This window comes from Leguminivora glycinivorella, chromosome 25 (assembly GCF_023078275.1).
Source record: "Leguminivora glycinivorella isolate SPB_JAAS2020 chromosome 25, LegGlyc_1.1, whole genome shotgun sequence".
Lineage (NCBI taxonomy): Eukaryota > Metazoa > Arthropoda > Insecta > Lepidoptera > Tortricidae > Leguminivora > Leguminivora glycinivorella.
The window spans coordinates 7,899,945-7,926,726 of record NC_062995.1 but is presented as its reverse complement, the minus strand read 5'-3'; the positions used below and the strand labels follow the sequence as shown (position 1 = coordinate 7,926,726).

The 26,782-nt window shown below is 40.3% G+C and overlaps 1 protein-coding gene across 1 annotated transcript in view; it reads left to right on the top strand.

Annotated features, from left to right (window-relative positions):
- Nucleotides 1-26,782, top strand: part of LOC125239187 (segmentation protein cap'n'collar-like) — a 252,847-nt gene that overhangs the window by 30,828 nt on the left and 195,237 nt on the right. The window lies entirely within an intron of this gene.

Genomic DNA, 26,782 nt, shown 5'->3' with positions numbered 1-26,782 from the left:
AGAATATGGGTACGAGTAGCTTTTGCACATTGTAATTTTTCCTCAGTCACCCGTTGACCACGAACGCTGTAAAGTGTTTGAAACATCGGGATGAATTTTAAACTCATTACGAGTATACGCGATTTAATCCGTTTTCATAGTTTTTATTTCATGAGTAACTATCGCGGTAACTGAAGACAATATTAACTAAATGGTTACAAATTGGTTACAAATAATAATTATCATCAATATAATCTGGTCCAGGCAGGCAATTATGGTCGCGCGATAAATGATAAAACATCTGGCCGTCCCTATAATCGCACTTACTAATAGTGCGACAGGGACGGCCTGATATTTTATCGTCTAGCGCGCGACCATGCTACCCGTGCTGTACTAGCTTTTGCCCGCGGCTTCGCTTGCGTTAGAAAGAGACAAAAGTAGCATATTATGTCACTCTCCATCCCTTCAACTGTCTCCACTTAAACAACATGTCAATCCGTCGCTCCGTTTGGCCGTGAAAGACGGACAAACAAACAAACACACATTATCTTTGGTGAAACAACGAATTCTTCCACTTCAGATTATAGAGTAACCAGCTTTTCCCATTTATAATAAACTAGCTTTTGACCGCGGCTTCGCTCACGTAAGAAAGAGACAAAAAGTAGCCTATGTCACTCTCCATCCCTTCAACTAAATCCCCTTAAATAATCACGTCAATTCGTCGCTCCGGTTTTGCCGTGAAAGACGGACAAACAAACAGACACACACCCTTTCCCATTTGTAATATTAGTATGGATTTGACATTATTATTTATATTTAATTAATTATATATGTATAGCCCAATTTCGTCGGGAACAGCGTGTTATGTAATGGCGTCGTTGGTGTACAGTCGTCTGTCACGCCGTGAAGGTGCGTTCGATTCCCAGGATTCTATTAACTTTTTGTATTTTTTTTTATATAAATTTCGTATTTTTTATTAACCGAGCAAGAATGGAGAGCCGAAGGTATCAATTTTATCTTAGAGAACCTATTGATATTTTTATTGTCATTTTGATTTTCTATTTATTAAGTTGAGATATAAAACACAACTTTTAATACCCTCGCTAAATATAATATTTTATCGAAATTACTCCTTAGATAAAAAAAGTCCACTTGAGTTTTTAAAGCATTACGTTACTCAGTTAACTATTGCATTTTCATTTACTAATTTAAGATTTCAAAAGCGATTTGAATACCCTTGCCCCATCGAAAATAAACAATTAGAAAAAAAATCATTCGAAGAAACTAAAATTTATCTATACTTTTTTGGAATTTTTAAAAATATCAGATTAGGATAATTATGTTAGAAATTCTGAGTTCGACGAACCCAAAAATTATTACCATGTAAGAGAATAGGTTTTTAATCTTTTTTGTGGAAAACGCTCAGTAACTACTGTACGAGTACATATACATTTATGTATAATAATAAAACAAAAAATAGTGTCTCATAGTGTTGTGTTCCTGCCGGTGAGTAAGGCTGCCAGAGCTCAACGAGGGTGTGGGGTGCTGACGACGGGAGGACTTACGGAACTAATCTGTTCCGTCTATTGTCCTTTGAGTCGTCGGCAACCCAAACCCTCCTTTGAACTTGTACACTCCTTTTTGCTGTGCACACGCAGCAAAGGGGAGTGTACAAGTTTCTAATGGGGCGGCAACGCGCATGCGACACTCTTTGAGTTGCAGGCGTCCATAGGTTACGGTGACCGCTTTCCATTAGGCGGACCGTATGCTTATTTGCCACCGACGTATTATTAAAAAAAAAGTCCTGGATTCGAACCCAGTACTTCCATGCAAATCATGCGATGGCACGTATTTACCGCAAGGCTATTTAAACAAGCTGTCGCCGCGTGAAATTATCGACTAGAAGGAATACAAAAACACTGTTTGTATGTGTGAGTGGTACTTAGAAATAGTGTAAAATAGTAAATTTATCTACATTAAGGGGATTAACGTTACAATGAGAAGTTGAATGTTTGTTGTAATACGTCAATTTTAATATTAAATGTTCGCGAAGCATAATTGAAAGTATATAAATGCCTGTACGACTCCACAAAAAAAATAAGACTGGTAATTTGAAGATTAACGCCATCTAACGCAGCCTGAGCTTCGGGTAACCTAAGCGAGCCACCTTAAGTGAATTAGCATATTACTTTTTTATTCCATTGCTGTACTCTTTTTGTGTTATGGTAATAAACGTATTTTAATTTTTTTTTTAAAAGATGTCTATTTGATATGGTGCCTTCTCTTCCATCAGCATGCCTGACGTAGGAGTAATTTGGGTTGCTTTGCAGGAGATAGCCTTCTTCCACAGCGGGATCATATTTTGAATTACGCACGCTCCTTTTTATTAGAACAGGACCTGGGGTGGTCATCCAAACTGGCAATGATACCCCATTAGGACTCCTTCGTGGGTGATTGAACATTCTCTCATGTGGAGTAGCATTGGTAGTTGTGCACAATAGGGATCGTATCGAGTGCAAGCTTAGAGATAGCACCCTTTCCCATTCGGCTATTTCCAGGCCTTTTGTTTTCAAACTCAACTGAATGGTTCTCCATAAGGTGAAATTCAGGTGCTCAACCTGTCCGTTGCCTTGGGGATTATAGGGTGTGGTGCGACTGCAAGCTATTCCAGAGACACAAGATATTGCGTAAGTTCTTGCGACATAAAGGACATTCCTCGGTCCGAGTGTATGTACATAGGTGTGCCAAATGTATAGAATATTTCATTTAGACATTTGATGACAGTGTTTGATGTCATATCTTTGCATGCAAAAGCAAATGGAAAACGGCTGTATTCGTCAATTATAGTCAATATATATTTATTTTGCGACTTAGACGGCAGTGGCCCCTTAAAATCAATATTCAGTCGCTCTAAGGGTGCCGTTGCTTTAATAAGTTGACCGCTTGTTGCCGCATATCTTGGTTTTATTTCGGCGCAAACCCGACACTTGGCAGTCATTTCGCGAATATCATTTATAGAGTATGGTAAATTTTTGGATCGCACCCAATGGTGCATTCTGACTATACCTGGATGACACATGTTCTCATGTAATGTTTTTAAATTGTCCATGTTCATGTGCGCACATACTCTGGTTAAGGCGTCGGCGACTGTATTTTCTTTTCCAGGTCGGTAAACTATGTCGTATTTGAAGCAAGACAATTCTAATCTCCATCGTTCTATCTTCTCGTTCTTTATCTTGCTCGAATGATTTTGGTTGAACATAAACGCTACTGACTGTTGATCTGTTATTAAAAGAAAGTGTCTGCCAATGAGATAGTGGCGCCATCTACGTAATGCCTCAACTATAGCGGCAGCTTCTTTTTCAATCGAAGGCTGCTTCTTTTCTGAGTCGTTCAGGGATCGAGAAAAATACGCTACGGGTTGTCCGTTTTGAGACAGCGACGCGGCTAGCGCGTTTTCTGAAGCATCGGTTTCAACTGTAAACATGGCGTCGTCGCTGACAGCGGACAGTGATGCCTTAGCTATGTCTTTCTTAATTTCGTTGAAAGAAGTCATTGCAATGACAGAAAGTGGAAATGTATTTATTGAGAGCAGTGGTTTAATCCTTTCTGAGAAATTAGGTATCCATCTGGAATAATGAGCGAAAAGTCCTAAGGCTCTTTTTAATGCTGCCGCGTTTTCTGGCGCTGGTAAATCAAGAAGTGGTTTTAGACGATTCTCGTCAGGTTGAATCGTGTTATTTTTGATAGTGTAGCCAAGTAGGTTAATTGTTTCCTTACCGAATACACACTTGTCTTCGTTTAGTGTCAGATTATATTTGGAGGCGGCTTCCTTGAATTTTGATAGATTGATATCATGTTGTTCTCTTGTCTTTCCACATACAGTGACGTCATCCAAATAAGCAAACGTACCTGTTAAGTTTTCTTTTTCTATGATATAATTCAGAGTACGCTGGAAGGCCGCTACACCGTTGGTGACTCCAAAAGGAATTCTGGTGAACTGGTACAATTTCCCATTCGCTTCAAACGCTGTGAATATTCGATCCTTTTGGAGAATAGGTACTTGATGATACGCACTTTTTATGTCAATCTGACTGAAATAATTGTATTGGGCAGCTTTTGCGACAACAGTTTCTATTCTTGGTAATGGGAATGCATCCAATTCGGTATATTTATTAATCGTTTGAGAATAATCGATTACCATCCGCTTCTTGTGTACACCTCCACCGGCAATAAGAACTTGGGCTCGCCAGGGAGATATACTAGGTTCGATGATACCGTCTTCCACTAGTTTAGAAATTTCTGATTTTATAAACCGCTCGTCATCGTCGCTATGGCGCCTGGACCGGACCGCTATAGGCTTCGTGTGGGGAGAAAGATTGGTAAATAAGGACGCCGGCGGGACTGACGCTGCCATGACATTACAGATTCGTAATGGTTCCTTCGGTCCTCCAAACTCCACTTCCACAGATGAGTGATTTTTCAGGACATCATGGCCGATAATTGCATCTGAGCATAAGTTATTTGCTACCAAAAGCGATTGTTGTTTGTATTGATGCTTCTCAATTTGAATATTTACGCGACAAGTGCCTTGAACGTGAAAAACGTGACTAAGTTCTGCCATAGTGATAGAAAAATGACAAGGCTTTATTTTTAACTTGAGTATCTCAGCCAGACTTTTATTTATAAAACTCAAAGAGCTTCCTGTATCTATCAACGCTTCAGCTTTAAATCCGTTAATTGTTATAGGCGAGGTAGCTTTACTTAGACTACTTGGAGAAGCGGCAGAGATAGCAGACAGAATGGCATCATGTGGAACATCATCCGTCCATATAGCATTCACTCTATGTGGTTGTCTGGATCTACACACGTTTGCAAAGTGGCCCTTTTTGGAACAAAGTTGACAGGTATCGTTGGCCGCAGGACATTTTATGCGCTGATGCACATTTCCTCCACAAAAGAAGCAACGACGTCTCGATGAGTTTTGATGAGGGGCGGACGATGAAGCCGCTAAATTCTCCGTGTTTTCAGACTCGGGTAAGGCACTGAGATGTTGTGATGTATTAGAGGTATTGCTAAATGCTTGTGAGTTTATTCCAGCATCTTCTAGAGAAATCGCCAAGTTGACCGCTTCATCTAAGCTAAGATTCAATTTTTCTAGTATTCTCTCCCTTATTTTCTGCGAACTGATGCCAGCGATGAACGCTCCACGCATGGACTCGTTTTGATGTTCGTCTGCCGTCACTTGCGTAAAATTACATTCTTGGGCAAGAAGTTTTAAGGCTTGAACATACTCTTTGACAGTTTCGTTGGTTCGTTGTTTACGCGTAGCCAACAGATGTCTGGCAAGGATTTCGTTTTTCGGTTTGGGGTCGGAATTTACCTCTTGTATATAATTTGTATTTTTATAATAACCTTTTGTAAATTTCCGTAGGTAAGTAATTCGGCAAACAAATAATGTATCAAAATTTCAGTATACATTTAAATTTTATTACTCGCGGACAGACCGACCTTTTTATTATATAGATAGCCGCCCGCAGGCGCAGTCGGTTCTTATGGTATCTAGGATACCGTTGTTGACTTTTTCCATGTCAAACAGATAGATACATTTAATTTTCTTCTCGATGTTTATAATCTCATTTCTCCTTCTATAAATATTGATGTGAAGTAAATAATAAACCGCGCTACATTCAAGTTATCCAGTGCATATTATTTACCCTACCGCATCTACACTGGTGACCACGTAGAACACTGAAAATGAGTGATAACGAGAACGGTGAATTCGAGACGCCACCGACGAGCAGCAAAGCAATGAAAGGTACTCCTGATATATCTACGGAAATATATCGCATTGGCGTAAAAGTTCCCATATTTTGGCCGGAGAAACCTGCGGTATGGTTCGCTCAAATGGAATCTCAGTTTAGCGTTGCCAATATTACAGCCGACGCAACCAAATATAATCACATCGTCGCGCAGCTTGATTCGCAATACGCCGCCGAGGTGGAAGATATTATTGTTTCACCACCAGCTACCGACAAATACAAGAAGATTAAAGAGGAGCTAATCAAACGACTCTCGGTGTCCCCGCAAAAGAAGGTAAAGCAGCTACTTAGCCAGGAAGAGTTGGGCGATAGAAAACCTTCCCAATTTCTCCGTCACCTACGTCATTTGGCTGGCCCGAATATACCTGACGAGTTCCTTATATCTATCTGGACGTCGCGCTTGCCTAACAACTTGCAATTTGTGATCGCATCGAAGCCCAATGATCCTATTGAAGAGCTCGCCGAGTTGGCTGACCGTGTCCACGACATAGCAACTCCTCAAGTAGCAGCAGCGTCTGCGCTTGATTCACAAATGGCTATCCTCATGCGTCAAGTGAGTGAGTTGACTAATGACATGAAAACGCTGAAAAGTCAGTTTAATAGTGACAGGCCGTCGCGATCAAGATCGCGCGCCTCCAGCAGGAAGCCTCGCAACCGCTCCAGCTCTCAGAGGTCGCAGTCAAGTTACCGCAAGTTTCCCGAGTGCTGGTACCATGCGAAGTTCGGCGAGAAGGCTACAAGGTGCGTGAAGCCGTGCGACTATCAAGCGGGAAACGAAAGGGGCACTCGATAATGGCGACCGCCGTTTGCCCTCGTCCCGGTCGCATATTTGTTACGGACCAATTAACGAAGATACAGTTTCTCGTGGATACTGGTAGCGACGTCTGTGTCTTCCCGAGGTCCGAACTTAAATATCGGCGACAACCAACCAACTATGAGTTAGCCGCAGCGAACGGCTCACCAATAATTACTTACGGCTATATTCACTTAGTCTTGAACCTAGGCTTGCGCCGCGACTTTGCTTGGCAATTTATTGTTGCGGACGTGACTAAGCCTATAATTGGCGTAGATTTCCTGTCACATTATGACCTTCTCCCTGACTGCAGGAACAAACAGCTGATCGACAGGATGACTAGCTTGTGCGCCGTGGCTTTGCCTGGATGTTCGACGGACGAAATTTCATCAGTGAAAGTGGTGTCGGGTGAGTCAGATTATCATCATATACTACTTGAATACCCCGACATTACTCGACCACTTGGCGTTCATCGCGTGCCAAAGCACAACGTCCTCCACTTTATTAGGACTACTCCAGGGCCTCCTGTGTCTTGCTCTCCTCGACGGTTGGCCCCGGACAAACTGAAGATCGCCAAGGAAGAGTTCTCTACAATGCTACAAAGTGGAATAGCCAGACCTTCAGAGTCACCTTGGTCTTCTCCGCTGCACCTGGTTCCCAAGAAGAACAACGGCTGGAGACCCTGCGGTGACTACCGGATGCTCAATGCCAGAACTATTCCAGATAAATATCCTATTCGGCATATACATGACTTTGCCCACAGCATTTCTGGTTGTCAGGTCTTTTCAACCATTGACCTTGAGAAAGCGTACCACCAGATTCCCGTGAACCCAGAAGACACTCAGAAGACTGCCATAACTACACCGTTTGGCCTCTTTGAGTTCCCCTATATGACGTTTGGACTCAGGAACGCTGGCCAGACGTTCCAGCGGTTCGTGGATGAGATGGTAAGGGGACTAGATTTTTGCTATGCCTATTTAGATGACTTTCTGGTATACTCTAAAGACGAAGAAACTCACAAAGAGCACCTGCGCCAGCTGTTTGCCAAGTTCCAGCAGTACGGCATGGTGGTTAACATCTCCAAATGTGTCTTCGGTGCGCCAGAGGTAACGTTTCTAGGCTACAGCATTTCAGCTGGAGGTTCCAAGCCCCTCCCATCCAAGGTCGATGCCATCAAAGAATTCCCTGTTCCAAAGAATGTGAGGGAGTTGCGCAGATTCTTAGGGATGGTTAACTTCTACCGCAGATTTATCCCTGGAGCAGCAGCAACTCAGGCTCCACTTCACGCGTTTTTAACCGGATCTGCAAAACCTTCTCATCCCGTCAACTTTAGCGCTGAAGAACAGGAGGCTTTCGAGCGTGTAACGTAATACGTTACATTCTTAAAAAATAAACATTTAAAACTACTAAATTACCTAACTAAAAATACTACACTACTAATAAACTATATTACATATTAAAATATACAACAATAATGTCTTAAAACTACGTATTTACAAGTATAAAATCATCATCACGCTGATTGATTTAAATATGTCGCGCCGCGGTAAACATTCACTCCCAATAATGTTCACATTCGCGAGTGCATGAATGAATGCACGGGTCGAGGCGCTGTGTCATTGCGCCCATCACTCACTCGTCCATTTTTATCTTTGGAGTTGAGTGGAACGCACGTCGTTAATTATCGATCTCTGCTACGGATCAGATACCTATCGAAATTCGTAATCGAATTTAACTGCGTCCCTACGTGTTCCTCAACTTGTTAAATTACTGTGGTGTTTTAATTATGTTTAATAGTGTACCCCGAATTGGGGTCCCAAGTCCAGAGTGACTTCTTTTGGCTTCCTGCTTGCCGCCCGCCTGCCGTATTGCTTCTGGCCCCTTTCCCCGACTCAGCGCCACGCAGATTCGAGCAGCGCTGAACTCAGCGCCGATCAGAAAAACGGCGCCTACCACCTCGGCATCGTCAGGGGAGTACTGTGGCTACAATCGACTAGCGGAATCCGATCTTATGTAGTATTTTCACGAACCACGACTTTTACCCATCTTACCGGCTGAGCTAATCATGGGAATAAATATTGTTTTACCGTTCTTCTGACTCCTCATTTAAATTTCCTCATACCTAACGAGACGATAGGAGTTAGAACGCTAGAGAACGCGACACTGGCGCCCAAGTGTATGTTTGTGGTTTTTTTTGTGAAACGTTTTTTTTATTTTGCCTTCTTTTTCTTTTCTTCTTGGTTTTTTCTGCTACTGAGGTGTACGAAGTTTCAGCATTATACATTTTATTATATAGTTTTATTATATATTTTAGTGACTATTGAATCATATTTTTTTTCCTCGATTCCTTTTTACTTGTAACTTGCTCACAGAAGCTGGATAAATTGTTTTATATTGTGATTTTTTATAAAATATTGTATTATTTGACTGACGATAAACTAGTACACATTAGTAGCGTTGCTTTTTTGTGCTAACAATTTTATTTTTTATTTTTACTAATTTCAATTATAAAAACCAAACGTTCATCATCATCATTCTTCATTGTAACAGTGCGGAGAACAATAGTTGATTTTAATTTTAAGTAGTTGCTTTTGATTTGCGCCACTTACCCAAATATTTAATTGGTTCATCATGCTGTCCGTGAAGTACTTGTCTCTTCAAAAGTCGGAGCTGGAATATGAAGTGCGCATTAGAGGTGCCACTCCTGCTTCATCCGTTGAGGAGTTACGCAAACAAATTGTTAAACTTTCAAAGGATTTTCCTTCGGAGCACATTTTAGAATCTCCACTCGAAGTTAGACAGGACCTTCAAGGCTGCTGCGAAGTTCTCACTAAAATTCAGTCAAATTTGGACGTTCCTGATCCTACAGTTCCTATATTAATGAGAACACAAAACATGCTGAACCATTTATATAATCGTATTGCGAGGATAACACGTAGCGACGACATTAAAAAAGAGTATGACGAAGTTGTTAAGGAATTTGACCTTCTTACAAAAAAGTTTAAGACCCTTCAGGCAAATAAACCTTTCGCGAGTACTTCCGGCGTGGGCTCCACCAGCTCTTTTGAATCTGGACCTGCGGCTCCCGAGTTGCAGAACGTGATTTCGGTGACATGCGATCGAACCTCGGCAGACCTTGGGAAGTTGAAATTTAACGGCACCTCTTGCGTGCGCTCTTTTATTCAGCGTGTTGATGAGTTTATTAAAGCGCGTAATATTCCCCCTAGTAAAGTTTTAAATTACTCAACGGAGATTTTTCAAGACAATGCCTTGCATTGGTACCGTTCTGTGAAGGACAAGGTAGATTCTTGGTCCGAATTAGCGGCTCTATTGAGGAAGGACTTCGACCAGTCAGATTATGACTATAGACTGGACCAGGAGATTCGTACTCGTACTCAGGGTGAACGTGAGAGCATCACCATTTATCTCTCTATCATGGATGGCATGTTCTCACGTTTGTCTAATCCTCCTTCAGAGGCTGAGAAGTTGAGAATCCTTCTTCACAATATAAGGCCTTGCTATGCAAGCACTCTGGCATCAGTGGCTTCTATTTCGGACATAGAATCTTTGCGCACATTGTGTCGAAATTATGAAAGTGTTCAAGCTCGTCTGTCACAATTTCAGGAACCACCTAAAGTTACATCGAACACAGTTGCACCTGAATTTGCTTACACTTTAGATTCAAATAAGCACAATAATAAGTATAATAGTAATTTTAATAGGCAAAATTTCATAAACACAAATAATTACAATAAAAACTATAACTACAAACAACAACATAATAATCAAAATAGTCAAAATACGTCAAAATCACAACAACAAAATTATATCAATAGCGTTCAAACAAATAGTAAAAATCAACCTTACTGCCCAAGATGCCGTAATAATACGCATCACATTCGTCAATGTCAAGCTAGTCGTGACATTTTTTGTTTCAAGTGCGGAAAGAAGGATGTGAAGACACCTGATTGCCCAATTTGTTCTAAAGGCAAACAGGAACAAAAAAAACTAGCTAGGCAGAGTTGTGGAAACTTCAATAAGGAAGATTGGGACACCTGGCTTAATTTTATAAAAATCTTTACCTCTTCTTACAAAGTTTTCACAATTCTGCAATCCAAACCTGAACATGACAATAGGCCTTATGTTAATATTAAGATTAATGATATTGACGCCTGCGCTTTGTTAGATTGTGGAGCTGCAGTCACAATATTAGGTAGTAATTCTCATAAGTCGTTAATCGACTGCACTTTGCACCACAATCAAGACAACCTGAGCTCCAATGATATGGAAGCAGCTGGCGGTCAGATAATGAATTGTATTGGGTACATGAATTTACCCATTACATTTGAAGGGCAATTTCATATAATTAAGGCGTATGTTGTACCACAAGTTAAGTCTCCTGTTTTACTCGGCGTTGATTTTTGGCGTGCATTCGGTATTTGCCCAAAATATGTTGGTAGTGTCACATTGTCAAATAATCTCATCTCAGAAATTAAAACTAGTACTGAAGAGACCTTTATTCTCTCTTATGACAATTTGACGCAGCCACAGAAAGTAATTGCTGATTCCGTTATTGGACAATTTCGATCCATATCCACTGAGGAGAAGGGTTTAGGTCGTACTAGCGTAATCACACATTCTATTGATACCGGAGACGCTCAGCCTATCAAACAGCGTTATTATAGGATGTCTCCGGAGAAGCAGCGCATCTTGTTGGAGCAAGTAGACGAGATGTTGGCCCTAGATGTGATAGAGCCTTGTGAGAGCGCTTGGTCGTCTCCTGTATTAATAGTGAACAAGAAGAATGGACAACCACGGTTCTGTCTTGACAGTCGTAAATTGAACGCGGTCACCAAGCGCGACGCTTATTGTTTGCCGTACGTGTCGGAAATCTTAGATAGCCTCCGTGATGCTAAGTACCTTTCAAGCATAGACTTATCTAAGGCCTTCTGGCAAATACCTATCGCGCCTGAGGATCGTGACAAGACAGCTTTTTACATTCCTGGTAGAGGTACTCTACGTTTTAAAACCACGGCCTTTGGCTTAACTAATGCGCCTGCGACACAGCAACGGTTGGTAGATAGCTTGTTTGGTCACACGGAGTTTAAGACGTTTGCTTACCTTGACGACATTATTATCGTTAGCTCAACTTTCGAAGAACACGTGTCACGTCTGTTGCGAGTTCTAGACAAATTGAAACAAGCAAATCTCACGGTAAATTTTGAGAAATGCAAATTCTTTAGGAGTGAATTAAAATATCTGGGGTACGTAGTTGACGGTCGTGGTTTACGCACCGATCCCGGGAAAATTGAAGCCATAGTTAACTTTCCCACTCCTACTAATAAAAAGGAATTGCAGCGCTTTCTAGGAACCGCCACGTGGTACCGTCGTTTCGTGCCCAACTTTAGTACTGTAGCAGGTCCCTTAAACAAGTTGACTTCGAATCGCAAAAAGGCTCCGAAATTTGAATGGACTCAGGAAGCTGATGCGGCTTTTAACGCTTTAAAGGAGTCCTTGGTTTCCGCACCAGTTCTATCCTGTCCGGACTACTCGTTGCCGTTCGAAGTGCACTGTGACGCTAGTAATTATGGAGTTGGCGCCATGTTAACACAGACTCTAAATGGTAAAGAACACCCCATCGCTTATATGAGTCGATCTTTATCCCCGGCCGAGAGGAATTACAGCATCACGGAACGCGAAGCTCTTAGTGTCTTAACAGCATTAGAGTATTGGCGCTGTTACCTCGAGAACGGTAAGACTTTTATAGTGTACACTGACCATTCTGCGCTAAAATGGTTCTTATCTCTAGACAATCCCACGGGCAGATTAGCGCGTTGGGGAGTAAGGTTGTCAGCGTTCAATTTTGAAATTAAACATCGCCGCGGAGTCGATAATGTTATACCTGACGCTCTTTCTCGCGCTGTCCCAATTAGTGCAATGTCTTTGTCTAATTCCATAGTTTCCACAAATGACGATTGGTATAAACGGATTTACAACGGTTGCATTAATTCTCAAAGCAATTACCCTAATTTTCTTATAAAAAATAATTCTTTGTTTCGGCTCTGTAAATCTAAATTTGATCAACTTACTTCGGAATTCGATTGGAAAGAGGTTGTACCAAACGAATATCGCGAACAAATAATTAAGGAAAATCATTCCGAACCGACAGCTGGACATCTTGGTATTTTTAAAACTTATCGGCGGTTAGCACTAAATTATTTCTGGCCTGGCATGCACCAAGATGTCGTCAAGTTCGTGGGCTCGTGTTCTGTTTGTTTATCGTACAAATCTCAAAATCATACGACCTTGGGAGAGATGGGACGTCCGAAGCAGTGTTCACGCCCTTTCCAAATGATTTCTATAGATTTTATTGGCCCGTTACCTATTACACGCAAACAAAACAGTTACATTCTTGTCATTACTTGCTGTTTCTCTAAATATTGCGAAATATTTCCACTGCGTCGTGCGACTAGTGATTTAGTGGTAAAAATTTTAGAGGAAAACATATTTTTGGTCCATGGCGTTCCCCAAACTATTTTCCTTGATAATGGTAGTCAATTTACGAGCTCGGCAACAGACACTCTTTTTAAACGGTATAACGTTCCAAATGTGTTTTTTACGCCAAGATATACGCCGCAAATCAATTTGGTGGAACGTTATAACAAAACAATAGTCACGTGTTTGTCTACGTTTGTTGAAAACGACCACCGGACGTGGGACACTTTTATCCCCAAAATAAAGTTTGCCATCAATAATTCTGCGAATGAGTCGATTCATGGTTATACACCTTCATTTCTTGTGTTTGGTCGTGAACTCGTCCTATGTGGATCTCATTATACAGACAACGATCTGGATAACGAGATATTATTTCTCCCTCGAGAAGTTTACGCAGAAAACCGTGGTTGTCTGGCTTCTGTGTTTGATGATGTGCAAGCTTCACTGTGGCAGGCACATGTAAAAAACACGGCTCAGTATAATTTACGACGTAAACCTGCTGATTTTAATATCGGAGACATAGTTTTAAAACGAACTTATATTTTAAGCGATAAAGACAAATATTTTAGCAAAAAATTAGCGCCTAAATTCATTAAGTGTCGTATAATCGAAAAAAGTCTCCTCTTGTTTATGTCTTAGAGGACATGAATGGGAAGAATTTAGGGGTATGGCATATTAAGGATATCAAGTTGGCCAGCAACCTTAGATAAGCACAAGCCCTGTAGTTAAGACCTTGCTATTGGTATAAGTCATATGTGCAATATATCACAAATGCCTTTTGTATAAAAGGACGCGTTGTCAGCTTTAAAAAGTTGTATTTGCTTTTATGATAAGATGAAGTATGAAAGGTTATTGTGTAAGATGATCGAATGAAAGCGTAATACTGATTGCAACCTAATCGGGTTTTCTTTTAGAATAAAACCCTTTTCCTGGAGAGGGGGGTATATGTAACGTAATACGTTACATTCTTAAAAAATAAACATTTAAAACTACTAAATTACCTAACTAAAAATACTACACTACTAATAAACTATATTACATATTAAAATATACAACAATAATGTCTTAAAACTACGTATTTACAAGTATAAAATCATCATCACGCTGATTGATTTAAATATGTCGCGCCGCGGTAAACATTCACTCCCAATAATGTTCACATTCGCGAGTGCATGAATGAATGCACGGGTCGAGGCGCTGTGTCATTGCGCCCATCACTCACTCGTCCATTTTTATCTTTGGAGTTGAGTGGAACGCACGTCGTTAATTATCGATCTCTGCTACGGATCAGATACCTATCGAAATTCGTAATCGAATTTAACTGCGTCCCTACGTGTTCCTCAACTTGTTAAATTACTGTGGTGTTTTAATTATGTTTAATAGTGTACCCCGAATTGGGGTCCCAAGTCCAGAGTGACTTCTTTTGGCTTCCTGCTTGCCGCCCGCCTGCCGTATTGCTTCTGGCCCCTTTCCCCGACTCAGCGCCACGCAGATTCGAGCAGCGCTGAACTCAGCGCCGATCAGAAAAACGGCGCCTACCACCTCGGCATCGTCAGGGGAGTACTGTGGCTACAATCGACTAGCGGAATCCGATCTTATGTAGTATTTTCACGAACCACGACTTTTACCCATCTTACCGGCTGAGCTAATCATGGGAATAAATATTGTTTTACCGTTCTTCTGACTCCTCATTTAAATTTCCTCATACCTAACGAGACGATAGGAGTTAGAACGCTAGAGAACGCGACAAGCGTTGTAAGGACAGCTTATGTCAGGCTGCGTTGCTAGCGCATCCGAATAGTCAGGCTAGGCTGGCCGTTGTCACAGACGCTTCTGATACTGCCATGGGCGCTGCACTTCAGCAGTATATCGACGGAGAATGGCAGCCCCTGGCGTTCTTCTCCAGAAAATTGAGTCCCGCGCAACGTAAGTACTCACCGTACGATCGTGAGCTTCTGGCCATATACGAAGCACTAAAATACTTCAGGCATATGGTTGAGGCCAGAGACTTCACAATCTACACGGATCACAAGCCCATCTGCTTCGCGTACAACTCGCGCAAAGATAACTGCTCGCCCAGACAGTTCCGGCATTTGGACTTCATAGCGCAATTCACAACTGACATAAGACACATTTCTGGTAAGGACAACGTGGTGGCAGACACTCTGTCGCGCGTTGAGGAAGTCGCACAGCCGATCGATTTAGAAAGACTAGCGCAATCTCAGGCGACAGATCCAGAACTGCAAGAGCTTTTACAGAGTGATACTTCACTGCACCTGAAGAAGTTCAAATTGCCAGGTATACAGAGCGAGCTGTACTGCGACGAAAGTGACCAGACACTTAGGCCTTATGTCACAAAGGAGTTCCGAAGACAAGTGTTCCAGAGCTTGCACTCCTTTAGTCACCCTGGTGCCAATGCCTCCATTAAGCTCGTCACGGACCGGTACGTTTGGCCAGGCATCAACAAAGATTGCCGCGAATGGGCACGTACCTGCTTGTCATGTCAAAGAGCCAAGGTCACTCGCCACGTCTCTGCGCCACTTGGGACATTCAGACTTCCGAGAGCGAGGTTCATGCATGTACATATAGATCTCATTGGCCCCTTGCCAGTGTCTCAAGGTTTCAAATACTGCCTCACAGCCGTCGATCGGTATACACGTTGGCCTGAGGTGGTACCGCTACAAGAGATAACAGCAGAGGCCGTAGCCAGAGGACTTCTACACGGCTGGATATCACGGTTTGGCTGTCCTAACGACATCGTAACTGATCGAGGCAGACAGTTCGAGAGTTGCCTGTTCAAGCACCTGTCAGAGTTGGCCGGCTTCCAGCATCGTCGCACAACAGCCTATCATCCTGCGTGCAACGGCATCGTGGAGCGTTTTCATCGCCAGCTGAAAGCTGCCATTACCTGTCACGCTAACTAGCAACTGGGTAGACACATTACCTTTGGTCCTGCTCGGTATACGTAGTGCGTTCAAACAGGATCTCAACGCTTCGACTGCTGAGCTCGTATACGGAGAGCCGTTGAGGTTGCCCGGAGAGCTGTTACACGCCAAGACGCCTGACGACACCATTGACGTGACTGATTATGTCGCACGCCTACGTAAGTTTGCCCATGATCTCACTCCAGTGCCGGCGTCACGCCACACCAGCAATAGACGAGTCTTCATCTACAAGGATCTCAAATCTACTAGTCACGTGCTGCTCAGAGACGACGCGAGTCATCCACCACTGCAGCCCGCGTATACAGGTCCGTTCGAAGTGCTCGAAAGAGGTGATAAAGTGTTTAAGTTACGTGTGCATGGCAAAAGTGTTACAGTGTCTGTGGATCGTATAAAACCAGCATATATGTTGGCTGATCTGCCAAATGTTCCTGTCCCATCCATTCAGCCTACTCCAGAGACCCAAACTACGATCAAAAAGACCAGATCAGGACGCACGGTACGTGTTCCTCGATTTTTATTGACTTAATTATTTTTCAATCGCCCTTGACGGTCTCTGGAGGGGGGTGATGTGGGGTCGGAATTTACCTCTTGTATATAATTTGTATTTTTATAATAACCTTTTGTAAATTTCCGTAGGTAAGTAATTCGGCAAACAAATAATGTATCAAAATTTCAGTATACATTTAAATTTTATTACTCGCGGACAGACCGACCTTTTTATTATATAGATAGCCGCCCGCAGGCGCAGTCGGTTCTTATGGTATCTAGGATACCGTTGTTGACTTTTTTCCATGTCAAACAGATAGATACATTTAATTTTCTTCTCGATGTTTATAATCTCATTTCTCCTTCTATAAATATTGATGTGAAGTAAATAATAAACCGCGCTACATTCAAGTTATCCAGTGCATATTATTTACCCTACCGCATCTACATCGGTTTTACATATATTTTCTTTAAAATACCGATAGCTTCGTCATACGTTTTGCTTGTACGTATATAAGAAAATATTGTAGGAGAGAGATGATTTACCAGGAGCTTTAGTTTGATGGAGTCCTTGGTGTCAGGGGCGCATTCCTCGGACAGAAAGTTGTTAAATGTAAAATACCAATGAGCCCATTTCACGTCAGAGGAGGCGGCACTTGGTTCTTCGTCAAATCGCTCGGGGCGGAGATAGTGCGATATTTTATTTTCGTTTGACATACTTGTTTGTTTAGAATAGATACAATCTTAGCTGAATAAATTGATACATAATAGAGAGATAAACCATAAGAAAACTTGGCTTTATTCAGCTAAAAACACAAGGATAGTAATAACAGAGTTCTGACATAAATATTATAAATCAATCCATGGCAACGACCATAGAGATACACATTAACATCTTGTTTGAAAAATGTCGTACGAAGTTGTCAAATGATTTAAAGCGGCAAAGTACAGAAATCATCACTTATTTTTGCCGGTGACTGTGCCTACATTACATAGTAAGTAAGTAAGTAAGTAAGTAAGTAAGTGCTTTATTTGTAAATATAGGTTACAGTGGTGGTCAGTTATCATATACTCGTATGGTACAGTTTCACTATATTTTACCAGTTGGCGTACAAAAACATTAAACTTAATACTAGAAATTAGACTATCCTGTACAAGTATTAACACAATCTTACAGCTATGGCAATTCAATAATGAATATCAGGTACTTAAATACTTATTCTATATGACAGATAATAAAATATAAAATTGCATATCGTCACTACTTTGAAAAAATCTCGTATCTCACGCTGCTCCTCAAAGTTAAAACCCAGTAAGTCTATATGCATTCCATACGAACTTACTACATTTTTCTTTTCATTGACAGAAGAAGATACAAGTTTTTTTCAAAGTAGTGACGATATTTAGGTCAATAACCACAAAATTAAAATTTTGAAAAAACCCCCGACTGCGAACTAGTAAACCGATTTTCATGAAACATGATGGCTAAGAACACTCCCGACTAACTCAGCTTTCAGACAAAAAAACTAAATCAAAATCGGTTCATCCGTTCGAGAGCTACGATGCCACAGACAGACACACACACACACAGACAGACAGACAGACAAACAGACAGACAGACATACACACAGACAGACACGTCAAACTTATAACACCCCTTCGTTTTTGCGTCGGGGGTTAAAAAGGTTTTCCTTCGTATGTGTACGGAATAGAATCGTACGAACGTGTCATATAGTATGCTATTTCAGTCAGTGTCTCTACAAAACGTAATTACTGACATTGTCTGAACTAGCATGACAAATACGAACGTTTCCGGAATACATTATACATACATACATACAATCACGCCAGTATCCCATAAAGGGGTAAGCAGAGCACATGACGAAACTACTAAAGCTTCAGTGCCACTCTTGGCAAATAAGGGGTTGAAAGAAAACGAAACTGTGACATTGCAGTGACAGGTTGCCAGCCTCTCGCCTACGCCACAATTTAACCCATATCCCACAGTCGCCTTCTACGACACCCACGGGAAGAAAGGGGGTGGTGAAATTCTTAACCCGTCACCACACAGGCTTTCCGGAATACACCACAAAATTAAAATTTTGAAAAAACCCCCGCCCGCGACATAGTAGACTGATTTTCATGAAACATGGCTACTCCCGACTAACTCAGCTTTCAGACAAAAAAAAACTAAATCAAAATTGGTTCATCCGTTCGAGAGCTACGATGTCACAGACAGACAGACACGTCAAACTTAAAACATCGTCGTTTTTGCGTCGGGGGTTAAATAGTTATTTGTTATACAAGAAGGCAAAGTTGTATTTTAACGCCGAGTGTGGAATTGAAAAACGAGCAAGTGAAAAGATTCTATAGTTGAACCACGAGCGAAGCGAGTGGTTCGAAATAGAATCCTGAACTTGGGAGTTTTTTAACACACGAGGTAAAATACATTGGCACCCGAAACACAAAACTTTTCCCCTCACTATAGCGAGGAAACTAGAACACAAAAAATGCGTTTATCACTGCTTCCAGTAGTTCCACAGGTGGTAAATCATCTTTATTACTAGATTCACCTACTTTTATCAATTTTTAAGCAGTTAATTTGACTTTATTCAAGGTTAAATTACTTTACCCACTAGTGGATAAAATGCGTTTTTACCCGTTGGTATTAAAAGACAAAACACGTGTTTCCGAGCTAGTGAGGGGAAAAATATAATACGAGTACTGTACTTACCTCAATGATTCGATTGCTATTTACTAGTTTATGTAGCATAATGACTACGATTAAGTATTTAACTATTTACCTGAGGATAATTTACTAACAGTCCTTATGACCATAGCTGTAAGGTGTAATTTCACTAAGTGTTGAGTTGAGTTCAACTACCTACACTGTAACGTAGCGCATGCGCAGTACACGTGCCTATTGTTTGTTTGCGCTTTAACTACTATACCGGATTATCATAATGTACTATCAGCTGCAAAAGTGCATGGATAAATTAATGAATTCATTGATAAATTCGCCATGCACTTTTGCCTCTGATAGTACCTATGAGTAGTGTACGATCGAAACGTGTTTTCTGGCTGAAACCGAAAACGAAGGTTCGGCCTTGGCTGTAGTTTTAGCCGAAACCGAAACATTAGAAGATTTGTTAAAATTGCCAAAAAGCTTACAAAATCGTTTTTCTACTCGTCGACTGTAATCTGTCAATTAGGACACCACAGACTAAACTATAAGTGCTAACTTTTCAGTGTTGGATACTCTATGGCAGTTCCGACTCAACTATAGTAATCTCATTATAGTTGACTTTTAGTTAACTGTAATAATTTCAAAAATAGAACTTACAATTTCTATACTAATTTGCGATACCTGGCAAATTTGTCGGCATCTGAAACACATTTTTTTTTATCTGTCGCGTTATCGGCCAATCAGAGACGGTTATTACAAACAATTGGTTGCTAGGTAATTCGATGTTGATACAACGGTGAACGACGCTATTAACATTAATTTTAACTTGCATGAATGGTGATATTTCCGTCCATTGATGATGAAGATGATGACTCGTAGAAAAAGTATTGTATACAATAGTGATATAATTAAGCTTTTCACTCTCGTACCGTACTATTAGGCCACTCAGCAAAGCTTCGTGGCCTAAACATGGTACTCGACTGAAAAACTTTGTATTATATCACGATTGTATAAAATACTATTTCAAATCACCAACTGTTACGGTTGTACGGTAAAGATCAATTTTGCTATTCGAAAACAAATAACAAAAATGCATTTTATCCACAAGAGTGCAAAGTAATTTCATAGAAATTTTATAAGTACGATGTCTCAAGCTGGCTGGAAGATTTTATCTATAAATGATGTTTTTGAATCATAAATATTGAATAAATTGATGGATTTGATTTAATTTGATGTTTTATATTATGAATGTCAGTATTTTGTTCGTGTGGGTGTGGTGAAAAAATTTGTGTTTCACTCACTAGCTCGGAAACACGTGTTTTGTCCTTCAATACCAGCGGGTAAAAACGCATTTTATCCACTAGTGGGTAAAGTAATTTGACCTTGAATAAAGTCAAATTAACTGCTTTAAAATTGATAAAAGTAGGTAGATGAATCTAGTAATAAAGATGATTTTCCACCTGTGGAACTACTGGAAGCAGTGATAAACGCATTTTTTGCGTTGTAGTTTCCTCGCTATAGTGAGGGGAAAAGTTTTGTGTTGTTGTTGTGACAAAACACGTGTTTCCGAGCTAGTGAGGGGAAAATTTATTTTACTTCTCGTGTGTTAAAAAACTCGCAAGTTTAGGATTCTATTCTCGAACCACTCGCTTCGCTCGTGGTTCAACTATAGAATCCTTTCACTTGCTCGTTTTTCAAATCCACACTCGGCGTTAAAATACAACTTTGCCCCCTTGTATAACAAATAACTATTGATTGTTTTAGGGAATTTTAGGTCAATTGTACTCAGAATCACGAGTACGAAAATCTCACTGGGAGACAAAAAGTGTCCCAGAATTTCCATACATTTTTGTTACTTTCTTCTTTTGTTACCCCATACAACATGTACGGAAAATGGTAACAAAATAAGAAAAAAATCGTATGGGACAATTTTTTTAACTACTAGAGGATTGAAAAAGCTAGTAATTCTGAGTAGAAATAACATATTTTTTTTCAAAAATATCACTTCATAAAAGTGGCAAAAAAAAAAGAATTGTGTATTTTATCGTACTAGAGTCCTCTCTCAGTATCAGTACTTTACGAAGATAAATAAATAAATAAATAAATAAATATTGGGGACACCTTACACAGATCAACTTAGCCCCAAACTAAGCAAAGCTTGTACTATGGGTGCTAAGCGACGATATACATACATAGAAAACATCCATGACTCAGGAACAAATATCTGTGCTCATCACACAAATAAATGCCCTTACCGGGATTCGATTCCGGGACCGCGGCGTAGCAGGCAGGGTCACTACCGAACTAAGCCAGACCGGTCGTCAAATGTCTAATATTTAAAGGGTCAAGGGCGACAAGTTGCGAATTAACTCTTCGCACGTGTATTGTATAGTCGTCAATAATATCGTCATAACTTTTAAAAAATCTCGTATCTCACGCTGTTCCTCAAAGTTAAAACGCAGTAAGTCTATATGCATTCCATACATACATACTACAATTTTCTTTTCTTTGACAGACGAAGATACAAGTTTTTTTTAAAGTAGTGACGATATGTTACTCTTCGAAGACTCACTTTTATTTGCCGATCGCGTCAGAAAAACGAAGGGGTGTATAAGTTTGACGTGTCTGTCTGTCTGTCTGTCCTGTCTGTGTGTGTGTCTGTCTGTGGCATCGTAGCTCCCGAACGGATGAACCAATTTCGATTTAGTTTTTTTTGTCTGAAAGCTGAGTTAGTCGGGAGTGTTCTTAGCCATGTTTCATGAAAATCGGTCCACTATGTCGCGGTCGGGGGTTTTTTCAAAATTTTAATTTTGTGGTTAGGTTATTGCTTCCATTTTTATCACTTACCTACATGGATAAAGCATCGTTTCTAGCGTGTATACAGGGTGCCTATTAAAAAAGTGCATTCCCGTCGCCAGTGAGTTTTTGGGGATCAGAATAGGCCCCCTGAGTGGTTTTTTTTTTTGTGTGAGTGTGAAAGTGTCAGGTGTCTTACCCACGTTGATAAGTAATAAAATTGGAAGCAAAATCGCCCGGCTAACTACTTAACATATTATTGAAGGTGACTGTGCACTATTTCACAGGTCCGCCTGATGGAAAGCGGTCACCGTAACCTATTTATTTAGTCGTATGGCATCAATTCAAAAATAGGCAATTATTTCTACATTTTAAATGTCAATATTCAGGGACCTTAGCCAGTCAGCTGCATCGGGTGTAAGATGCAATAAGTCTTCTGGCAGCCCTCGATATGAACGAAGGGGGCAGCGCTGGATTATGTGTTCCATGGTCTGATCTTCCTCGCCGCAATCGCACAGGGCTGAATCCCTCCATCCCCATTTCTGCAGATGGTAGTTGCATCGACCGTGGCCCGTCCGGAGTCTATTTAGGCGACACCATTGTCTTCTTGGCAGTTCAAAGCCTGGAAGTCGGCATGTAGGGTCTGCGACTTTTGAACCTGCATCGGTAGCTGTCCATTCCTGTTTCCAAGCCTCTGAGACATTGAAAGTTGAGAGGTTCTGGGTGTATGCCCGTAACCTATGGACGCCTGCAACTCAAGTGTCACATGCGCGTTGCCAATCCATTAGAAACTTGTACCCTCCTTTTTGCTCCTTTTCAATTCATAATTTCTTCATGCAATTTCGCAGCTCAGTGCAATATGGCCTTTAAAAGTTTCGACATAGAAAAATACAATTTTGCGCATGTTATAGATAGTAAACATACCGCGATATCGCCCAAAGCAGGCCTCTTAAGTCATCTTCAATTCATAAATAACCAGTTAAAGTAACAACACGTTAGTGACGCGGGGACAGTTATATGTAGCCGATAAACGGGTTAAGTAGATATGACTGATTAATTTGTTTATAGTCCGACAAGAATTTGTAGAAATAAAAAATTGGCAACATTATAGCGTCAACCGGTTTTTTAGGGTTCCGTCTACTTATAGTTTCGCCATGTCTGTCTGTCCGTCCGTCCGTCCGCGGATAATCTCAGTGACCGTTAGCACTAGAAACCTAAAATTTGGTACCAATATGTATATCAATCACGCCGACAAAATGGTAAAATAAAAAGTGGAAAAAAATGTTTTGTTAGGGTACCCCCCCTACATGTAAAGTGGGGACTGATTTTTTTTTTCATTCCAACCCCAACGTGTGATATTGTTGGATAGGTATTTAAAAATAAATATGGGTTTACTAAAATCGTTTTTTGATAATATTAATATTTTCGGAAATAATCGCTCCTAAAGGAAAAAAAGGGTCCCCCTCTAACCTTTGAACCATATGTTTAAAAAATATGAAAGAAATCACAAAAGCAGAACTTTATAAAGACTTTTTAGGAAAATTGTTTTGAACTTGATAGGTTCAGTAGTATTTGAGAAAAATACGGAAAACTACGGAACCCTACACTGAGCGTGGCCCGACACGCTCTTGGCCGGTTTTTTTTACTAGGCCTATAGATTATTCAGTTTACAGCAAGCACGATATAATACTGGGACTGACAAAACCCATACAAAAAGCGTACCCCTGAAATGTATGGGCCTTTTAGGCTTAAAACTAGATGACGCTGTTTCGCAGCCTGGAAGTAGTCAAAATCATATTTTCTCCAAATATTTTTGCATGTGTTTATTTTTTATAAGAACAAATGACGTAATTCTTTATTTTAATATCAGGATATATATCGTTAATACACATTTTGAAAAAAAAAATTGTAGGCATCTTAACTATAAAACTCCCGTGAGACTCATACATATTTAAAAATTGAACCGAAACATGTCGAACGCTATATCGACTTAATACGTGAGTAACCCGCTTAAAATATTTTTAAATATTGTAGGCATCATCAGTGTAATGAAGTATTTTTTCTACTCCCGTACTGTTATTCGTGAGTTACAAGGTCGTGCATAGAACTTTAAAACCCTACATAAAAGATGTCAGGACAAGTCTATCTAGTCTATGCCCTGAAAACATTTAGTAGCAGTCGCACGATATAGCTGTTTTACAGTTCAGTAAATACATTGCTACCAACTTAACAAACCAATTCGCAGAGTCGAGACTCCTTCGTTTTCTGCTGCGTTCATTGGCGACGCGTCGAATCGCATTCAAATGTATAGAACTCGATTCAACTCGGCTCGATTCGTCTTAGTGGCCAGGCTTCAAAGAACCATACCATAGACAGTTTTATTTTCATGTTTGCACTCAAACTGCATATTCAAAATGGTAGGCGGTCCACCTAGATAACTAAGATGACTGAAAGTAGGTATTTGTTGAATTTATAATTTTCTTTCAAAATAAGTGCTTGGTCGTAGAAAAAGTATTGTATGCAACGGTGTTTAACTGAGTCAAAAAATGCTCGTGGCGTCTTTATTAACAATTTTCGGCTTCGCCTCAAATTGTTACCCACGCCACTCACCTTTTTTGACCTCTTTTAACCACCAGTTGCATAAAATACTATAATAGGTGGCGCTTAAAAAATGAGTTACAATTCTTAATATGAACATTGTAAATCCTATAGAAATAATCCTTGGTTTACAGTAAATATTACCGCACTAGTTAGGTAATGAGCTAATTACGAAACTATGCCAATAATTGAAATAACCATATGTGCAGTAAAACTTCGTACGATACACGTGCGAAGAGCGAATTCGTAACTCCCTTCGGTCGTGTTTTAGTCGCCACTTCTCGTTTAGAATTCCCTCTTTTACGCACTTGTAGCGTAATGTAATGTAACTGCCAGACTGTAGTGATATCGGACTGCAAAGTAAAATCAAACTGTGATCACAGAATATAATAGTACAAGTACAGAAGGCTCACTCCTTTGATGTTCACAAAATGCTGCCATTCTAAATTCTCACCTACATTAAGACGCTACGGGAGCGAAAATGCTAAAATGGAAAGGAGTCCCCCTATCAATTTGGGAATTTCTTTTAAATATACTAGTGTTATTAACTAGATTTATCGAAAAAAATGTCCATTGAGAACAACTCCGTTAAAAAATATTGCGAAAAAATCTTTAAAATCGAGGTTCCGCTCTCGACTGTTTCCTCCTTCAAAACTTAATCAATCGGAACGAAATTTGAGAATCTGAATAACAATTAAATAATCTGTGTCGGACCGTTTAGTTTTTTGGCTAATTGTTACCAATCTTGGGTTCACTATTATCTGGCAGAAACTTTTTACGCATATATTTGAGCCAAGAACTATTGGCAGAAACACCTTACGCAGAATACGCTTTGGCATAAATCATTTCGCAGATTTTTGTAATACCGAATCGTCTGTTGTCATAATGTTGATTCTAGTCGAACAATACCTTTGCAGATAATATTTGTGCATAATATTTAGGCGGCATAAAGTTGCAATTTGCTATTTGATAGCGAGTTGGATGTTGGATGTGTTGGGGATGCAAGATACCTAACACTCCTCCTCGCTTCGCTCGTCGTCGTACCTAACGGTGGCTCTGGGGCAGTTTTTCTTTTATGATAGAGTGTAATAATTCTGCTAATGTAATATTATGCTATAAGATTATTATGGTACATACAATTATGCTAAATCAAAGTCGACCAAAGTAATGTTCTGTAAAACAATATTCTGCCAAATGTGTCCTATGCATGGTAGTAATAATGCCAACTAAGTTTTCTGCAAAATTACCATTCGACTGAAAGTGTTTCTGCGAAACATGTTATGCGAAGTGTGTTTCGGACTAAAATTATTCTACCAGATGAGGGTAACCCCCAATCTTGAGTATCAACAGTTTTTTTTGAGCCATATTGAAAAAGGCCGTTTATAAAAAAAAATTGATTGGCTCTAGCGTCTTTTAAAATAAGAATAAGAATATCAAAAAAATCAAAACGGTCCGATACAGATAAAAATAATAATAATCTGTGTTGAAAAAATCATTGCTCTATCTTCAAAAACCAGGGAGGAAATAGTCGAGAACGTTTGTATGGAGAATTGACCCCTCCTGTATCGTCTTAAAATAGCGCCTACCGCCTACGTGCTTTTAGGTTCAAACAAAAAGTTAGATTCAGGATCGGTAAATTAGCCAAAAAAATCTTTTTTTTTTTGTACTTAATGGACAATATTTTTTCCATAAATCTAGTTAATAACTCTAGTATATTTATGAAATAAAACTATGGAAACGGATTAAATCGCGTATAATGAATTTAAAATACATCCCGACGTTTCGAACTCTTTACAGCGTTCGTGGTCACCGGGTGACTGATCAGCCACATCTTGAAACGGGCTTCTATTAAAACTTATTTCAAGCCAATGAAGAAGATGTCCCAATTCCTGAGGCCTGTGAAATGTCAAACTCCTCTACAAAATGCGGGAGTGTACCTACAGGCTAGACTGTGTGTGCGGTCTGTCATATGTGGGACAGACGAAACGAAGCATTTCCACCCGGGTGAAGGAACACATAGCGGATGTCAAGCACCGTCGGCAAAGGTCTGCAGTCTCTGAACATGTTATAGATAAAGTCAATCATGCTATAAAGTTTGACAAGCCTCTGGTTCTTGCTAAGGAGAAGCGATATATACCCAGAATGTTGCGAGAGGCCATTGAGATCAAAAAATATCCAAACT